The sequence below is a fragment of the Condylura cristata genome, unplaced genomic scaffold (assembly GCF_000260355.1).
Source record: "Condylura cristata isolate star-nosed mole 26May11 unplaced genomic scaffold, ConCri1.0 scaffold00004, whole genome shotgun sequence".
Taxonomy (NCBI): Eukaryota; Metazoa; Chordata; class Mammalia; order Eulipotyphla; family Talpidae; genus Condylura; species Condylura cristata.
Window position 1 is genome coordinate 49,897,872 of NW_004567105.1, and position 19,921 is coordinate 49,917,792.

At 38.9% G+C, this 19,921-nt stretch overlaps 1 long non-coding RNA gene across 1 annotated transcript in view; it reads right to left on the minus strand.

The window, feature by feature from the left end:
- Nucleotides 1-1,517: 1,517 nt before the first annotated feature.
- Nucleotides 1,518-19,921, minus strand: part of LOC105854772 — a 31,975-nt gene continuing 13,571 nt past the window's right edge. The window contains exon 3 of the long non-coding RNA XR_001146293.1: nt 1,518-1,630. This is a non-coding gene — a long non-coding RNA (uncharacterized LOC105854772). The remainder of the gene's footprint in view (nt 1,631-19,921) is intronic.

A 19,921-nucleotide genomic window follows, 5' to 3' on the forward strand; every position in this document is an offset into this window, starting at 1 on the left:
AAGAAGTATTTGTGCAGTGATTGAGAGGTTTTTTTTTATTTATTGATTTATGCATGTAAGAACTGGGGTACAGGCCAGAGGCACAGTGGGTTAGAGGATTCACCGAGGAGTGTGTGGAGAATAGAACAGGTGGATTGGCCAAAACACACTGCTGAAGAGAGCAGCTGGCAGGCCAGGAGGATTCTGCAATGCCATGTGGGTCGCCTCCCTGGCTTGGGATCAAATTTATGCTGTAGTGGCTGCAAAGAGTATTGCACTTTGACCTATTACACCACCAAGGAGGGCCCTGATTGAGAGTTTTAAATAGGAAAGAAAGAAGCCTCTACTGGTTCTTGATGGACCTTAGTCGGAAGAGGACAAACAAATTGACTATACCGTAGAAAGTTTTACTGCATATATGTTTTCAGCTGTTTGAGGACATTTGTACCTCCATTCAGTAAAAGCAACTGACTGACTCCAAAGGACTTTAACACTCCATAAATGAGGTTGATACCACCCTCATCAACTCATCAGGGATGCCTCCCTTTCAACTCTTACCAGCAATAGGAACCAGGCAGTGAAGTTTGTCTTGCTTTGTACTGAACTTTGCCTGCCAGCAGCTAGGAGTTTTGCTCTGGACCTGCCAGTAACATGCCTGTGGAAAGGGCTTGAAGCACAAGTGTTCTGTTTTCAAATCATTTTGTCTGCCTTGGCAGCTTTAGTGACCCTATGATTTCTTGAATCCTCCCATCTTTCTTATTCCCGAAATTGCTGAAGCCTTTATGGGAAGGTCAAGTAGACTTTGCTGTAAATCACCAGAGATCCGAAACAGGGAAGTTAAAAAGAGAATCCCAATTGCTTTCAAATAGACTTGAAATTTTACTCTTTTAATTTTTGTTAAGCTTGTTGTAGTTAGAAGAGGCTTATAGAACCATAAGACTTTATAAACCAGACTACCCATTGATTTTAAAGGTAAATGAAGGCGAACTAGAAATGGGTTTATTGTCTCACTGATGCTCTTTGAAAGCTTTCTGAAGTGTATTTTCACCTTCCTGTCTTAGTTATCACAGTAAACATTGTTAATCTTATTTCTCTTAATACCATACACCAGATTATGCCCCAAACATAATTTTCCTCTTCAGTTCTTACTATAATCTCTTTCCTGAGAATGGAGGTTGAGTAGAACACTCAGTATTTTGAGTATATCTCCTTCAACACATTGGGGGAGTCTTTTGAAATCAATTTTGTGCTGCTCTCTGATATTCTTTTTCCATAGATATCAGTTTTATTAAGTGCTTATGACTCAGCCACTATGCTAACAATTTTGAATGAATGGATGATCTCTTTTTTTTTTAAGATTTATTTATTTGTGCATACATAACTGGGGTACAGGCCAGAGACTTGGGGGTGGCGAAAGACTTCACCAGAGACAGAGCAGGGAGCAGAACAGGCAGATCGACGAATACACTGCTGAGGGCGGGCCAGGAGAGGTCTGCCGTGCCATGTGGTCACCTCCGGGGCAGACGGGAATCGAACTCATGCGGAAGTGGTTTCAGCTTCTTAATGCTGTGCTTTAACCCGCTGCACCACCAGGGAGGGCCGGATGATCTCTTTTAATGTTCACAATCATTGAGTTAGTAGCACTTTTTCACTAGTAAAAATGAAGAAACTGAAGCTCAGATAAGTGACTCACTCAAGGTTACTCAATTATTGGAAGCATAACTAAAATATATATGTATTTAACTGTACAGCTTTGCTCACAACTCATAAAAGTGTTGGCTTCCATTCCCTGGTCTGGACTTTGCATCCTTTGTAACTGACCTCTCCAGGCATATCAATTATTGCAAAAGGAGGGTAAGATTCTCTCTCTGCCAAGGTTGGGATACTGAGACTTGTAAGAAAAACTCATAGTACCATTTTATCATTGTTGTTATTATACCGTTCTCAATGACTTCTCATTTAGTTGGGTTCTAGTAAATTGATAGACTATGTTTAAAATGGGAAATATCACAGTCCACTATGGAAAAGAAACTGGCCTAAGTACTCCTGACTTTGGACTTGAACCCAATGTTCTGGGTATTGACTTCCCATAGGAAGTCGAGGTAGTTTAGCTAATGAGAAGGTCAACTCACAGTGCCTTTTTGCTGGTCCCAGTTAATTGTGCTAACAAAATTAACAAAAGTAACTTTTGTTACTTGTCTTACAAAACACCCAAATATAACCTAAATAATTTTCCTGGTCTCTGAGTTTGTCTATTATGTTGCTTATTTTGTTTAAAGGGCTTAGATATAACAATTTCTCTGATTTTGGAGTGACTCAAGTTACCTTTGTGACTTACAGCAAGGTTTAGGTAACTATTTTTATACCTTAGACTTCCTGTATTATTATTTCTATCCTAAGCATGGGGGTAATTTTCCTAATTTTGAATGGGACTGTGTATGATTTGGGATTCTGCTTTCAGACAGAGTGCAAAAGAAGAGTAAAATGCACTTAATGTAGATCAATTCTGTATTGGCTTTGTGATCTTTGGAAACACTAATACAGTGGGCCTCAAGCAGAGGGATGCCATTAAGAAATCACCTTGTCCTCTAAAGTGACCTTGCTAGAGTAAAATTATTTTTGAAGAGCTTTAAAATTCAGTAGTTCAAAGAATTATTCCATACAGATTTGCAATATAACTTAAAATTATTTTCTATTAAAAATGCCTTCCCGAGTACAAACAATGTGTTTTTAAAGGGAAAATGCAGAGAACGTGAATGTCACTTGGAGCTGAACAACCAGGTAGCATTGCTGAATATTCATGAAACTAATTTTAAAATATCTCTCAGATGGAATTCCATGGAGACATCAGACTTCTCATCTAAGAGGCAAATCAGTCAAAAAATACCACAGAGAATCTGATCCTTACCACAGACATTCCCCAGTGAGCCATTTGTGAAGCTATGGTGATAAAGTCTGCTCTATAAAAGAACTTACAATTGGCTAGAGGATACTGCAAATTGCTACCTATGTAAATAGTTGTAAAAACAAACAATAAACCCAAGAGACGCCTAGGACTGTATTGGCTACAATACGGTTGGGTTGAGGGGAGCTATTGTAAACCAAGTCGTATCTTTTCAATCAACAGTGGACTTTTCAGCAAGTGAAGCAAGAGGTGCAACAAACTCACAACCCTAACTATCCTGTGAAGGCCAGGATGAAAACTCAACTGCTCCTCATTTTCAAATTACTTGATTCCAACGATGACACACTTGGCAATGAATGGAGAGACAAAATGATTAAACAAAAAACGAAAGCCAGAAAATGTAGTTTGGACACCACATCGGGGGAAGTTAAATAAAATATATAGTCAGAGAAGTATTAATTCCATAAATCCTACTTGTCGTTGTTATAAACTTGGTATTAAAAATCCCACCCACGTGTTTAGGACACCACGATAGAGCCAAGTGGAGATAAACAAAACTGCCCATCTGTTTTCATTTTAAAAGATATTCAGTTTTCCATGTCAAGCACCATAGGTCTGTTTAGAATGTAACAAACTCATGCTTCTGGAAAAGAAATCCAGAAAAGGACATCTAAGCCCTTTAAAATGACAACACAATGTGTAAAGAAGATAAACCATGAAAAACCAATCGATAAAGCAGACTTATGTTTCCTTCTCTGAAAGGGGGAGAATATTTTGATTGTTCTTGGTATCTACCAAAGCAAGCTCTACTTCTAATCATGTTTCTTACCGATGGACCCTCAGAGGATTGGGGAGAAAATCGATCTCACCATGATAGAACTTTCCTTTTAATTTGATGGATACCGAAAAGCTGCACTGAATTGAATGTCTTAGCTCAAGAATCTACACCACACATGTCCTTCGCCTACACAATGCTTGTGAATTGTGGGTCTTAAGGATTTATTTCAATACTCTTCTTCCTCTGGGCTCTGTGTACACACCAGAACGCTTTGTACTGTGGAGAAACAATGTAAATAAATCTTGTAATAGAATAATCTTTCCCAAATCACGTTTTTGGCAAGAAGATGTGTTTTACAGCTGTCTCTCTGTTGTAGCTGCAGATGCCAACAGCAGTGGAACTTTTACAAGCTCTACTACAAGTTTGACATCCAGTGGATTGCAGATCTGGGAAAGCTAACTTCATGCTTCCTTTTCATGTTTTTGACAGATTGATAATATGTACTGCCCATGAACTAAGGTGTGTACAAATAAAGTCATTATCCTCAGCCTTAGAGTTAACTTTTGGGAAGAAGAAAGTTGTTACGATATAGATAGACCTTCAGAAAGGATACTGAGAGGCGTTCTTTCTTTTGTTCTTTGTTTCTTGCTTGGTTAAGATAGTTGGGGATGTTATCCTCAGAGTTGTTCACTGCAGTAATATGAAAGTAAGTCAATAGGCTTTTGTTTGTTTGTTTGTTTGTTTGTTTGTTTGTTTGTTTGTTTGTTTGTTTGTTTGTTTGGCTGTTCTTTTGCTCAGAAATGAGATAGTTCTTAGTATGCCAGGAGATGATGGTCAGCTTCTTAGGCTTCATCTTCTACAGATGGCGATGTCTCATGGATGGGTAGACCATACTATTTGCCAACACAGCCTAAGCATCATGTCAAACATTTCTGGTCTGTTTCCAGAATTTGTCACATCCATGTCAATTACTAAAAACTCATAGAATCACATCAATACCAAAAAGGATTGCCACAACTGTGAAGGATGAGGAAGAATCTTGAAATCACACCTCACTTTTTCTATCAACTTTATAGTTCACTTTTACTGGGCCACTGCCTGTCCTTTGGAGAAAGAACAGGCAATTTCTTTGAAAGCTATACATTCTCTCTTTTAAAAAATGTAGGTGCTCCTTTGTTCTCTCAGTCACTTGAACTTTTTTTGGAAGGAGATATATAATGAACTCATAGCTAGCAAAACAAATAACATTCACTCCCTCTCGCTTTTTCTTAAAAGGGTCAACCAAGGGTGCAGGAATTAAAACCCAGGCATTCTCTTTTCCTTCTTTAATTCCTCTTCTCACCCTAATTCCAATTCTTTCCCCCTCAATTCTTCCAATTCCTATTCCCCTGCAGATCCTTCTAATGATCTTGATTCTTTTCCATTGCCCTCTATTTCTCTAAGTTTTCTCCACTTTTCTTTTTCCAAAACTTTGGCATTTTGCAGACTGGTTTTCTCATTTCAAAAATGGGAAACATGATACCTTCTTTATGCTGCTGTGACATTTAAGTGGGGTTTATCAGGTAATGTTTAATTCCTAACCCAAGGCCTGAAATACTGCAAATCTGCTGAATGTGAGTGGTGAGCCCAAACCTGTTTCACAGGGAGATGACCTGTCAGCTGTCAGTTATTAAAGCACAGAGTGAAGAAATCAACTCCTCTGCTCCAATCTTCAATATACTAGTTTTAAAAATTATAGATGCATCAAAAAAAGTCAAGTCTTTGTTCATATGGTCCACTCTAGTGGCAATCTTACATTCAGAAAGTTATACCCAACTTAACTTTATAAATCATGGGAATAATTCAGTGATAAAGTGATGCTAATTTCTCCTCTAATTTTTTTTTAAATCCTATATTTGTTTTTCATGGTAAGGTAGGCCCAAACTTACAAAATATTCACTGAATCATCTTTTCCTCTACAAACATGGTAGTCTGAACCTAATAGGGACCGTTATCTAAATATATCTAGGTTTCATTATAATTAATCTAAATGTTTGATTTTATAGAAAATGAGAAACCTCCCTTATTAAACGACTGTCTCATTGTTTTACATTCTCCTAGGTTCATCCTGACAAAACTCAGGCAATGGGGCAGAAGGATGGTTTTCTGTGTTACGTTAGAATTGAGTTTGGTTTGTTTTGGATCTCTTTGTCCATAGGCATTGTAGCCTAAACAAATCAAACTGATCTGCCTTGAGTTATCTAAGACTTGGAAGTTCAAGTGCACAGATAGAGCAAATGCAACAACCATAATAAGTTTGGCTGCCAGGCTTCCAAATACCACATGAGTTATCCCCCAGGTATGAGTGAGAGAGGGATGATAGTCTCCAAAACCATTGGATGTGCTGTGATTAAGCTCCAAGTGCTTATCTACAATATTAACCCCCACAGAACCATGTGAAAATGAGTTCTATTTTATCATGCTGTTACCAGTGAGGAAAATTAAGCTCAAGGAAGTGAAAGCAATTTATGTAATTTACTGCCATGCCTCTAATCCCAAGGCTTCATCTGGAATGGTGATTCTCAATCATGGATGATTTTATTTCCCTCTCCCTGGGGGACAGGAATACCACCTGGAGCATTATGGGTTGCCATAACTGAGTGGGTGAGGGTGCTTTCAGTGACTAGTGGGCAGTCATCCTACAATGTTGAGAATACCTCACACGATTACCAGACCCCAAATATCAATATTGCCAAAGTTTAGAAACTGAACTAGTCTCTAGAGCAGTCCAATAAAACTTATTGTGACTAGAAAATGTTTATCAACATTGTGTAACTGAAAGACTGACCATTTTAAAATTTAGTTTAATTATAAATGATTTCTATTAGTCAGTTATAACTACAGGTTATTCTATTGGGTAGTGTAGATCTTCCCGGAGTCTGCTATGTTAGTACTTCATTGCCTAAAGAATGTAATAGAATAACAATTTTATATGAATGTACAAGTTAAATGAGATGAGTGAGTGTGCACTATAATATTAGCTTTTTTTTAGGAATTCTAAAATTAATGTGTGCATGGTATTTTACTGTTAAATATTTGCATAAATAGTATTATACATACATGATTGAAACAGTTCCTAGTGTAGATATCCCACAAACTATAAATTGCACCAATATGACATCTCTAAACCCGTGAAATCTCCCTCCTATCTGCCACAGATATTGGAAGCTCAGATATAAGAAACTCCTTTCACAAGATCAGTGAATATCTAAACATTAACACCTAACTTAAGAGTAATTATTACCAGGAATTCTCCCCACACCCCATCACCAAAGCCAGATTTCCTGAACTATCAGTTCCACAGTGTTGATAAGTAACTGTTGATGAAATGAAAATAAAATTTATGTGAACTTTCTGGAAGCACACATTTCAGTGACCTCTAGCCTGAAGACCTTGCCCCATTCTGCTGTTTAAACGTACTCTGCACACAGGCAGAATGGCCCACCAGGAAGCTGCATGAGTCACCCCTAAACTTGGAGGGCTCACTGATGCCTGGGCATTTGAAGCTGGTAGCTGGGGCTATACTCAGATTTCAGGTCACCCCTTAAGTCTTAGTGTTTATACTTGTCATTACAGTCTAGGTACAGAGACCTAATGATAGAGGAAGGACTAGTTAGATTTTCCTTCTGTCAGTGTTCCAATCATAGTTTCATTCCCTTTGCAATAGAGTCTGGACTCAAAGGAAAGGATTGAGATGAAAGAATATGTCCAGATAAAAATAAACAGGATCAAGCCTTCTCTCTTTCGCTTTCTTTAGTCTTCAACTCAAACATCACAACTCTAGAGAGTCCCAAACCAGCAACCATGCATATAAAACAACAACCATGCCCTCCCTGGTGGTGCAGCGGGTTAAAGCACTGCACTGAGAAGCTAAAGCCGCTTCCGCATGAGTTCGATTCCCGCCTGCCCCGGAGGTGACCACATGGCGTGGCAGACCTCTCCTGACCCGCCCGCTGCTCCCTTCAGCAGTGTGCTTTGTCCATCTGCCTGTTCTGCTCCCCACTATGTCTCTGGTGAAGCCTCTCGCCGCCTCTGGTCTGTACCCCAGCTCTGTATGTACAAACAAATCTTTAAAAAAAAAAAAAAACAACCACGCATATTTCCTATTTTTACTTTATGTCTTATTTTTAGCTTATTTACTTTATTAATTCCTTCACAGCTCTTCTGAGAATTAGTTCGAATATGTTTGTAGAGTTCCCTGGCTCCTCTGTGTCTCTCTCACAGGACTACATGCTCTGTGATAGAAGAACCCACCTTTGTCTGATTTACTGCTGTGTCTTCACAATACAGTATCATGTTTAGCACACAGTGGGTATAAAATAGGTATCTGTTGCATGACTGGATACATGAAAGCAAAATTCAAGTTTAAATACATTGATTACTCTTCTGATCTTGTAAATTATAAACGAATAGTCAAGAGATAATTGTCCATATTCTTGGGAATAAATGTTCCCAATTTGTGATATTTCTTCCTGGATCTGTGAGAATTTTGATTCGAAAGCACTCTGAAAAGAGCTCTCAACTGTTTCTTTTATTTCAGGGTCGAGCATGAGGTGTCTGGAAATGAGGACATGAGGTAGAGAATTACCTGTGTAGTTACCTGAGAAATGCCAATGTTAGGCCTAAGAGATATGCAGCTTTTGACTCCTGGAGATTCCACCTCTGCCTAGGGCAAGAGAATATAATGGTTGTCAACCAGACTGTTGCCTCCAAAGTCCTTACTTGTGTCCCCTTAGATGTGCTGTGATTTCTTCCCTTCCACATTCAGAATGAGCTGACTATGCACATGGGGCCAAGAGTCTGACCCAAATTATAAAGAATATTGAGGGAATTCCATCTAGGGTGTTAGCTTTTAAATCCTACCAATTTGGGTTCAGGTCCTAACTTTGGAAACTTACTGCTGATCTGACAAATTACACATCTTCTCTTAGCCTGTGATCCCTCATCTTTAAAATGCAGTAATAATATGAAATTCAATACCATTGTGGTGAATTTCAAGTGAGACATCCATAGTAGGGTGGTTAGCATAGTGCCCGGTACATAGAAAGCACTCAGTAAACGTTGATCATATGTTGTGATCTTAAAATTTGTTTCCAGATTCTTTGACATCCCTGAAAGGTAGACTTTTGCCCTCTCCTTTTGAGCCTGGAAGCCTCAATGCCTACCTTCATAGAGTATGGTGGAAGTGACACTTTGTGTCTTCCGAAGCTAGCTCAAAGAGGTTTTGTCTCCACCTTGTTCACCAGAAGCCTGACCCATCTTGTGAGAAGCCCCACTCCACCGGGCATGAGAGCTTCTCTGGCAGGAGCTTCTCTGGCCCACTGACCCATTTGAGTCCAAACTTCCAGTCATCCTGGAAGTAAGGCTTCCAGACCCAGGTGTTCATTGCCCCAAATCATTCCTTCTGAGGACCCAGACATGGAGAAGCTGATTCAAATAGTCCCACTGGTGCCTTGTCAGGGCTCCTGACTCCAAGAGCAAAACAGAGGAGTTGTTCTTCAAGATAGCAACAGGTTATACAATGCCATCATTACCAATTATGCTGGTTTACTAAAAACTACTGAGATATTGCTGGTATCTGCACCAATTAAATAATAGTCATTTGCAATAACTGAGTATGTAGCCATCATTCTTGCCATCTAAGTATCCATTCACTGTTTCCTGGTAACAACGCTCTGAGATGCCAGAACTTTTCTCTGAGGTCTCACTCATACTGTCTCTTGGAAAGTCCTTCCTTCCCTCCAGTCTCCCTGTGGTTCATTCTTACTTATTCTTTAAGATTTCAACTCAGGTGTCTCTACCTTTAGAGAGTCCTCTCCCTATTCTGGATCATGCCATCTTTGTAATCCTGTAAAGATCTCTGAGTTTCTTTGTACTTTGCACACTATACTTTCGGCATTACATTTTAAATCTTTGTTACTTGATCCTTCTGGTGATGGTTGAGAGTCAAGGCTCTGGAGCCAGACTTCCTGAGTTTGAAACCTGACTTGGGGAAGGTGGCTGTGATCTTTTTAGAGTGCATAAATTACTTGAGATCAGCACTGAATACATAGTGAGCCTTCAATTAATTATTTACTGTTACAACATACTATTTATTGGTTTCACTACAGAAAGAAGGGCCACCCTGCCATCTCTTTTTTTCTGGTTCTATTTGCATCTCATTGTGTGTGTGTGTGTGCGTGTGTGTTCTGGAATCCACTGTAATTCCCAAATCTACACTCATTGAAGAAGGCGATTAGCTAAATCCAGGCCATCACCCCAATAACTGCCCAGTGTGCTCCACACTGATGTCAGTGATTCCGTTATCTGTAGTGAAACCAGGAAACACACAGCCTTATCAAAATTTCAAGCCACTTGATTCCAAAAAGGTAGCCCATGGACTGTGTCAGCATTAGAAAAAACTACCTTAGAATTTCTACCAATTTATATTTTGCTACTTCCTCTTCTAACTCCATTTCTCAGTGGGCATCTCATATACAGTATTTTCCCTTCACAACACCATGTGAATTCTGTTTAAAACATTTAAATGCTACTTTAGTCTCTTTTTTCAAAATGCCCTTTCCCATCTCCTTTTGCTCATTTTGTCCCTGTTATCAGCAGTTCCATCTGACCCCATCCTTGTTCACCAAGAGTTGACAATTTGTGATCAAAGGACGAGCAGCTGATGGGTTCTTTTAAGGAGAAAAATTATAAAAGTGATAACTTTTTTTTTTAAGAGTTACTCTCTTTGGCACGTTTTGAACTTTCTTTTACCAGAGGGATGAAAACTGAGGCTTATTCACAAGGGAATGCAGAAATGATCAAAGAATCACTCCAGAGATTCAGAAGCTAAGCCTGTTTGTAAAGTGGGGGGTTTGGGGGAGGGTACTTTTCTCTGTTTTATATTTGTTTAATAATTCCATGGCATGCATTCCTAAATCATCATTCCTGGAGGGAGAAGGCCAATACTTTTGGCAGAATTACATTGCCCAATCACCTTAACTCAGTATAAATTTTAGATAGAGAGGGAGATAGCAGAAAACCAATCCTTCCAATGCACCTGTGAGGCCCTTTGAATAGCGCTTTGTGAAAGGACTGCCCTTTATCTCTCTCCCCAATGACGCTATCACAGCTTCACTGGCACCAACACAGCTGTTCACAGCTGCACACAAGATGCTTCAAGAGCACAATGTCAACCATTTGTCCTCTAATGGTGCAGTTTAATTTATTTCCTTTGAGGACAGAGTCTGAGATTGTGTTCTAGCAAGAATCCAATCAGCAGATCTAAAAGACATGCAGAGGTCAAATTTAAGGGATGAGATGTGTTTGCATGTATGATTCTTCTCTTAGCTATCTTAGCAAACTAAACTTGATGGTGAGTTTGTTTTTATTAGACCTTGGGCAGGAAGTAATCAAGGTGGAACAAATGTTCTCATTATTTGAGGGAAAACCAAGGCCACACTTTACTTCTCAGCTGGGGTTGCTGATGCCAGAATGCTCTCCACAAGCCAATTCAATATAATGTGACATAAGAAATTTATTGAGCACCTACTGCATGCCAAGCAAATGTACAGGGCCAAAAAAAAAAAGCCATAAAAAGGGTTCATTTCATTAAAATGTAAACTTCATGTCTTGCTCCTGAATGCCTTTAGCATGTTGGCACAGTTTAGCTGTTCAATAAATGTTGAATAAATGAATAAATAATACATGTGGTAAGTCAATCTCGTAAGCCAACCCCAGATAGATTAGTAGCAGCCGCCCAGGGGGTCTGTGCTAAGATAGATTCTGAGGCTATATCTAAGCTCAGTGGGAAATGTAACCTGATTGATTAGCAATGTCTGTCAAGAGCAGGAAAGAGGTGAAATCAAGGATGCCACAACCCCTCCCTCTCTGCCTCCCTTCCCTATTTTTATCTCTTAGACTTCTTGCCCCTCACTTTCTGAAACAAGCAGTGGCTGTCAGGGTTTAATCAGAAATATAAATCTTCTGTACTCATGCTCCTCATTTTTTCTGAATTCATCTTCTTTCATTCAGAAAACAAGAGCTAACAGATTCTGGTCTGAGAGAATGAAAGGAAACACTCGGGAAATTCTCTCTCACAACCACTGCTTTATTGGTTGTACAAAATGAAAGATCTGGCTAACTGCAAAATTCAACATATTGGGACTTATAGGCTTTATATTTTTGTGATTGTATTTGTACACACAAGGTTCACCTAACCTTCACATGTAGAAATAGAGCAGAACAATGTGCTTGACTCATGGTTGTTCTGCTCTTTATATGTACAAACTGACAACAAACAACATTTGTACTTTGTCTCTTCTTGATTGCCCCTCACTCCTTCTGGATTTAAAAAAAAAAAAAAAACTGTCCCGTGCATTTTGCTAAAATTTAAAGATTTACACAAAGATTTAAATCTCACACTCAGTTAACCAGGTTTTCTTGTTGCAATTTGTTCTATCAAACATTCAGGAATAAGTTTGACACTACTGAGAAAGTGTTGGAAAACAATATGTTATGCTATTTTTAAAGATTTTATTTATTTTTACATAGAAGAACTGGTGTACAGGCAAGACGTGCAGGGGTGAGTGGATTCACCAGAGACAGAGTGGGGAGCAGAACAGGCAGCACAACTGAGATATAGTGCTGAGGGGAGCAGCTGGCGAGACAGGAGAGATCTGCTGTGCCAAGTGGGCATCTCCCTGGCCGGGTACCCTCCCTGGGTTCCTTGCAGTGATTGTGCTGAGACTAGCCCCTGGACCACCAAGGAGGCCCATGACATATGTTTGGCTTTTTTTTTTTAAGATTTATTTATTTATTTATACAGAGCTGGGGTACAGGCGAGAGATGCGGAGGGTGCGAGGATTCACCAGAGACAGAGCGGGGAGCAGAACAGGCAGATCAACGCAGTACACTGCTGAGGGGAGCAGCGGGCGGGTCAGGAGAGGTCTGCCGCGCCATGTGGTCACCTCCGGGGCAGGCGGGGATCGAACTCATGCAGAAGTGGCTTAAGCTTCCTAGTGCTGTGCTTTAACCCGCTGCGCCACCAGGGAGGGCCCTGTTTGGCTTTTTTAAAAGGATTTATTTATTTATATGTACAAGACTGGGGTATAGACCAAAGACACGGGGATAAGAGGATTCACCAGAGGCTGAGTGGGAAACAGAACAGGCAGATTGACTGAAATACACTGCTGAGAGGAACAGTGGGCAGGGTAGGAGAGGTCTGCTGTGCCATGTGGGTTAGTTCCCTGGCTGGGGATTGAACTTGCTGTGTAGTGGCTGTGGATAGTTTCATAGTGCTGTGCTTTAACCCCTTGAACATATGTTTTAAATGTCATTTTGAAATTCATAAAGATTCCATCCAAACCAAACTAGGGACCCTAGAGGATTGTCTATCCTATCAGTCACTTGGCAGAATAGTTTTACTACCAACCAGCCAATAGTTACTGAGGCCAGGCTGATGTACTTGATTTTTAAACAAATAGACCCAAAGCCTGGCCACAAAATGCAGTTGACTTTTTTCTTTATACATTTTATTTGGTTTCAACTTCCAATTACAAGTGTATATAACTTTATATGTCATTCATAGGATAGAAGTACAATACATGTAGTTATTTTAAAAGGCAGTGTCTCTAAAATATCTTTTCATTAATATTAGAAGGAAACAAAATACCCAAAATGGTATCTTTGAGTGGGGTTGTAAATAATTTATTCCTCCCTAACTCTAGGCAAGAGAAATGAGGGAAAGGGTATATTTAGATTTGAAAGTAAGGGGAAGTAAAGAAAATTGCAAGTCAAGTTATTCCTATCAAATTAATGTGTATGATATAATATTTGATTGAATAACATTTCCCTTTTGCCTACTATTTTCTGGAATGCTTTCTTCAAGAAGAAAAATAGATCTAGGAATAAAACCAGCTTCAAATATTTTAAAGTCTGAAGCTTATATTTTCTGCAGATTTTTGACTAAAACAAAAGGTGGAACAGAAAGAATAATTAGAAAACAAATAGGAGTAAGTCACATTCAGTTTTCTAGATACTTCTTTTTAGAAACCTTACAAGTAAGAATTCAATAAATTTATATTTTATTCTCTAGTATTCTAAAATTATTATATGATTCATTACTTTATTAGACATGGTGAATTGGAAAATATATCACAATTCACTCTAATGTTGCCAGTGTTTTTACTTAGATTTAAAAAATATCACCATACAGACTTTATTACTAGTAGCCGAGACTGTTGGTGTATGTTATCCCTTAGCTACAAACTGGAAATAATGACAAAAGGAACGTAGAAAAATATGCCAGACTGGAAAGAAACTAAATTTTGTATAAAGCATCAATCTCAAGATCTAATTAGTTACCCCCAGAGACTAATTTTTCAATTAGTTTGACTTCAGTGCTAGAGGCATGAGAGTGAATTTATAAAATGTGCTTCCACCCTTCTCCCTGTTTTTGCTCGAGAGTTCCAATTACAAAGAAATGTACCAAGAAAAAAAAAAAAAAAAAACTAATACAAGTGAGAGAATCCTAGACAGACCAGGAAGGAATATAAGGAAATAGTTCGGGTTCCCAAGACTATAAAGGGAGTTTTAAAAACTCAGTGACAGTGTTATTTAACCATTGCCTACCTGAGGAATGAACAAACCCAAGATCGTAAGGCTAGGCCTCAAACTTTTAGGTATTGTTCCAGGATTACCACACAAGATAGTTAAACACCATTGTTGACAGGGCAATTAATAATTGGAATCCCCAAGTTTTTCCATTAAAAAGGCTTTGTAGGGTTCTGTCCACTTGTTTACAGGATTTAGACAGTAGGCCAGAAAGCAGAATTGACCTCAAGAGAACCTTGTTGCTTGGCCTCTAAAGTGTTCATTGATTAGATCCCTGTCCTTCTAGGTCTATGTTACCCATAACCGAACTTAATCCTGGCTGACACTGAAATTACTTCCATCCTGAGTGAATGATAACTCACTTGAGAAATGCTGCCCTATTATTTTTGCATACCAGAGTTTGGGAAATAATACTGACTGTACTGTACTAAACTTCAAAAGGGGTACAGCCATCTTGGAAATGTTCTTAAAGCTCTAAAACTGTTGTTTATGAATGAATTACCCAGAGGATTTATTCAAGTTAAGGTTGCTGGATCCTACTCCAGAACTTCCAATGCAGTAGAACTGGGTGGGATAGAGAATGTGCACTTCTTTAGTTCCTAGGTGATGCTGAGGCTGCTGGCCTAGGACCATGGTTCTGATGACCACTGTTCTAGTCTAAATCTCAAATGAGCCAAAGTAAAGATCACCGTTTGTTTGTTTTAATTTTCAATCTGTTCTCTTGTTGCTTTGGTTAAATATAATGCAAAGAAATTACTAAGAAAATGAAAGATAATAAGGCATACCAATATATGTCCTCTTTTAAGAACTATTCCTTGGATTCAACAGTGGCAGAGACATAAAATTACTCTGCAATTTGTTGTAAAAGTTTTCAAGTGCTGACTCTGTCTATACTTACTTCATTATGGATTGGTTAAAAGAAATTCACAAACAAACCTGATCCATGGGCCACGACAGCATTTACCCTGACTGATAGTCTAGAGACCCTTCCCACCATTCCTGTCTCAGACATTCTTGGAATAACCATCCAAAGACTTCCAAACCCGGGTCAAGATTCCTATCCTGCTGGTAATAGTTGACAGTCCTCTTATCCCTGCCCATAGAAAGGGGCAGAGGAGTGATTTGTTTCAGGGCTGGTTCAGTGTTTTAGAGAGCTTCCTAGATGGCTCCCAGTACAGTAATGACAAACTCCTTAATTATCAAAATTTTAAAAAGATTTTATTATTTATGCATACAGAACTGGTTAAAGGCCAGAGGAGGTGAGGATTCACCAGAGACAGAGCGGGGAGCAGAACAGGCAGATTGACAAAGCACACTGCTGAGGGGAGCAGCAGGCAGGTCAAGGAAAGGTCTGCCACGCCATGAGGTTCACCTCCAGGGCTGGAGATCACACTGAGGCTACTGCAGCTAGCTTGCAGTGCTGCACTTTAACCCACTGCACCACCAGGGAAGACCCGTAATGACAAATTCTTAAAAAAGAAGTTGACAACAAACAAGGGAATGTTCTCAGATCTCCTTCTCTACGGTGGGATTGGCACCTTTTAAAGTCAGTTTTTATCAATAACTGGCAACATATTTTGAGCACTATCCCAGCAGCAGTGATAAATTGTTTATAATCAGTGTATGAATTTTACGTGCATTGTGTTCATTTGAATTCTCGTGGACCCCACAAAGCAAGTGCATAATTAGCTCCATTCTTAAAGAAGGAAAAAACAATACACAGGAGTGAAATAACTTGGGTGACATCAAGTAATGGGAATTGGGCACTTTCGTGAGTAGTTTCTAATGAGTGGTTTTTACTTATTCCACCCAGCATCTTTTTCTTCAGGAATGTGGAACTGCCAGCTTTCTGCAGAGTACCCCAGTGAAGGTATCAGAACAAAAGTCTTATTCTAGGAACTCTGTCTCTAATGAGCTAGGTGTGGGGAAGTCATTTTTACTTTTTAGATATCACTGAGTTTTAATTCATATTTTTCTTTAAGAATTAATATTCAGGCCCTCCCTGGTGGCGCAGCTGGTTAAAGCACTGCACTGAGAAGCTAAAGCCACTTCCGCATGAGTTCGATTCCCACCTGCCCCGGAGGTGACCGCATGGTGTGGCAGACCTCTCCTGACCCGCCCACTGCTCCCCTCAGCAGTGTACATAGTCGATCTGCCTGTTCTGCTCCCCGCTCTGTCTCTGGTGAAGCCTTTCACCGCCCCTGAGCCTCTGGCCTGTACCCCAGTTCTGTATGTACAAATAAATAAATCTTTAAAAAAAATTAAAAAAAAAGAATTAATATTCATCAAAGATAACAAAATAGGCCATGAAAAAAGCATTTGGAGTCAATTTAGGAAAGATGCAATACCATTACCCTCTGAGGTCCTATGATAAAAAGTTTTTGATTTTATGTAATCTAGCATTTCCCAAAAAATTAGTGTCTTAAGTAACAGTGGATGTCCATGGAAAATAGTTCGGCAAACATGACCCTAAATTTTTCCACTTCCAAAATTCTTTGAGTCTGTGACTGGTATTCCTGACTATGCAGCATGTAGGGAAAAGTCCAACAATGGTACCAGAACAAAAATCATAACAGCTAAAGTTTAGTAAGTATTGGCAACATGTGCTGCTTGGACAGGAAGCCCAGACATTATTCTAAAGACTTCACATATATTAACTTATTTCATCCTTGTAATCATCATAATTATAAACACTATTATCCCCATTTTATAACTGAGGAGACTAAGGCCCTATAAAGAGCAATTATAACTCTCAGAGGCAATCATTTCTTTAGGACTTAAGTTTTCCTGCATGCCCTAAGGAGAATATCAAGAAATGAAATAGAAACAAGCTCACTGGTATTTTATTTTTTGCCTTTTGTACTTTATTTGCATTTCAAAAGCACTCTAATGTGACTGTAATCTGCACTATTTAATGTTTCTGTCTTTCTTTTACTCCCCTCCGTTTAGCATGGCTCACAGTCATTACCCTCTTGATCATTTTACAGACAAAAGCAGTCTTCAAATTAGGCCTATTAAGATTTGTTTTTAATGAGGAGATAATTCCTCTAACAACACAAGCCAGATTCTGCTGGGGTATGATTACACAATCAGGCCATCTCGCAGAAAGGAAAAGAAAAGCAGATTTTTGCCTCTTTGAATGATTTCAGCCGGCCTTGATTAGCTTGATGCCACTTGAAAGCATAGAGAAAATACAATATTTGGGGTTTTTCTTGGGTGAGGAAGTAATCACATGGCCTATACTGTAAAATGACAGTGGGAGAGCTTCTATTTCAAGAATCTGAGCTTCTAAGAAGACTTCCGCTCAGATTCATAGTGGTAGAAATCACACGAGGGAAGACAAATGTGTTCTTTCTAGAGCCAGAGCTGTTTTGCTTTCCTTGATTTTGCTTGCCAACCCTCTGTCTTCCAGGAATGAGTATCCTGCAAGACTTGAGTAGAATGATTTGATAATTAACCCAACTTTTTAGGATCTTTCTAAATGCATTTTATTTTATTTCTCTTTTAGCATGCAACCAAGAGGTACCCAAGGACCTCAAACAGTGAAGGGGTGTATACTTTAGAAAGGGATTTGGTCATCCTTGTGCACAAAGGCAAAATGAACATACTTTTCATGTTACAGGTTTTAAATAGAATCGAGAAGGTGGGAGGGAGAAAATGAGAAAGAGAATGAGTGAGACAGAGAGAGAGGAGAAATAGTTTAAAACAATAGTTTACCAATAAAACTCCAAAAGGTATTCATTCCCCTATGGGCAAATGCCCAACCAAACAGGGTTGACTCAAAGAGGGGCTACTGAGGTCTGAAAACTTGCAACAATTCTCAATACCTTCCGGCAGGGAACCACAAGAACAGAGTTAGCCAAGATCCAGAGAACTGGGGCAGAAGCAGAGACTCAAAATTCAAAATATGCCACATAATCCAACATAAGGTCAAGATAATGGCTGTCATTTTCTCCATGAATGACCAGGGGTCAGAGCCTCGCCATGTTTCTCACCCACATCTCACTTCCAAGTATCTTTTCCAAGAGTCCTCCATATCCCCTCCCCTACTATTCTGGTAGCACCAGGATGCAGGTTAAAGCCATATTTGAGGACTCATCTCCAGAAACAAGGAACACAAAGGAGAATATAAACAGCTAGAACCATATCAACTCAAAAGTTTCTGTAGAGCAAAAAAGTAGCCAAACGAAGAGACACCCTACAAAGTGGGAGAAAATATTTGCACACCATACATCTGAAAAGGGATTTATATCTAAGATCAACAAAGAGCTCAGACAATTTAATATAAACAAAGCAAACAACCCAATAACAAAATGAGCATAAAAGCTTAGTAGACACTGTTCCAAACGAATAAAAGCAAGTGGCTAATAAACATATGAAAAAGTTTTCAGCATCACTGATTAACAAGGAAATGTAAATCAAAACCATGGCGAGAATGGTCCATATTTCAAAATAAAAGCAAAACCAGAAATGAGTACCGATGAATATGTGGTGAAAAAGGAGCATTCTACACTATTGGAGGGATTGGACCATGTTTGTAGACTATGGATACATTGGTGGTATGTGTGGTGGAAGAGGAAGCCGAAACTTCCTTAAAAAAAAAAGTTTTATGATCCCTCTGAAATAGAAACAGCATTGTAAACTCAATTTATAAAAATGTGAAATGCTACACAGATACCATGGAGTATTCATTATTCACAATAAGAGAGGAAATGCAGACATTTTCACACAAATAGGGGAATTTAAAAGAATTACACATAGCAAAGTAAGTCAGAATGATTAAAAACAAAAATTGGACATTAATATAATGATCATTTCAACAATATGAAACACTTTCAAAAACAATTGGAAGCTAACAAGTATCCTGAAGACTGCGGTTAATCAGGAGAGGAAGAAGATGGAAAGGGACATGGTAAGAGAGAAGAAAATAAATAGAACAAGCATTTAAAACTTAAGGCAATGCAAGGGAACTGTTAGCTAATCTAATCGGATAGGTTTTATTAGCATAATCTAATTGTATTGTAAAAGATAAGAAAAATGCTTTAAGTAAACAAAGTTGCTGAGCAATTTTAAATTGACGAAGTTGTTTATCCACAACTGTCAGGACAATCTCCCTCCTAGGCATAAGCTACAAAATAATCCTTTAATACAGGACTCTGCATGTAGAACTGGACACAATCAAATAATTTATTTGTTCTCTATTAACATGGAGAAGTCAGTTTAAACACGCAGGGACTGCGTGAATGAATCCTGTAAAATGGCATGGCCAAAGTCAGAAGGCCAATTTTACCATCACCTCCACTCCGAGGTGACCTATTTACAGGCATATACTCTCACCTCACACACATGACTCAGTGTAATCACTGTGCTAAGCAAATATTCCACTAATATGGTCTCCTTTCACGCCCATAAATAATCCAATTTCTTTCCCAGTTATACTTTCTCACACTACTCAGAATTTCTAGAATGCTTTTTACTCAAACACTTACATGGGTCATTTCTTCTTTCTTAGCTCAAATAAATCTTTAGAAAAGCTTTCCCTGAGCACACTTTGTAAAGCAAATCTGCCTAAACCCTGATAGTCTCTATTGCTTCTCTTGGTCTTCAAACACAATACATTTTTGATT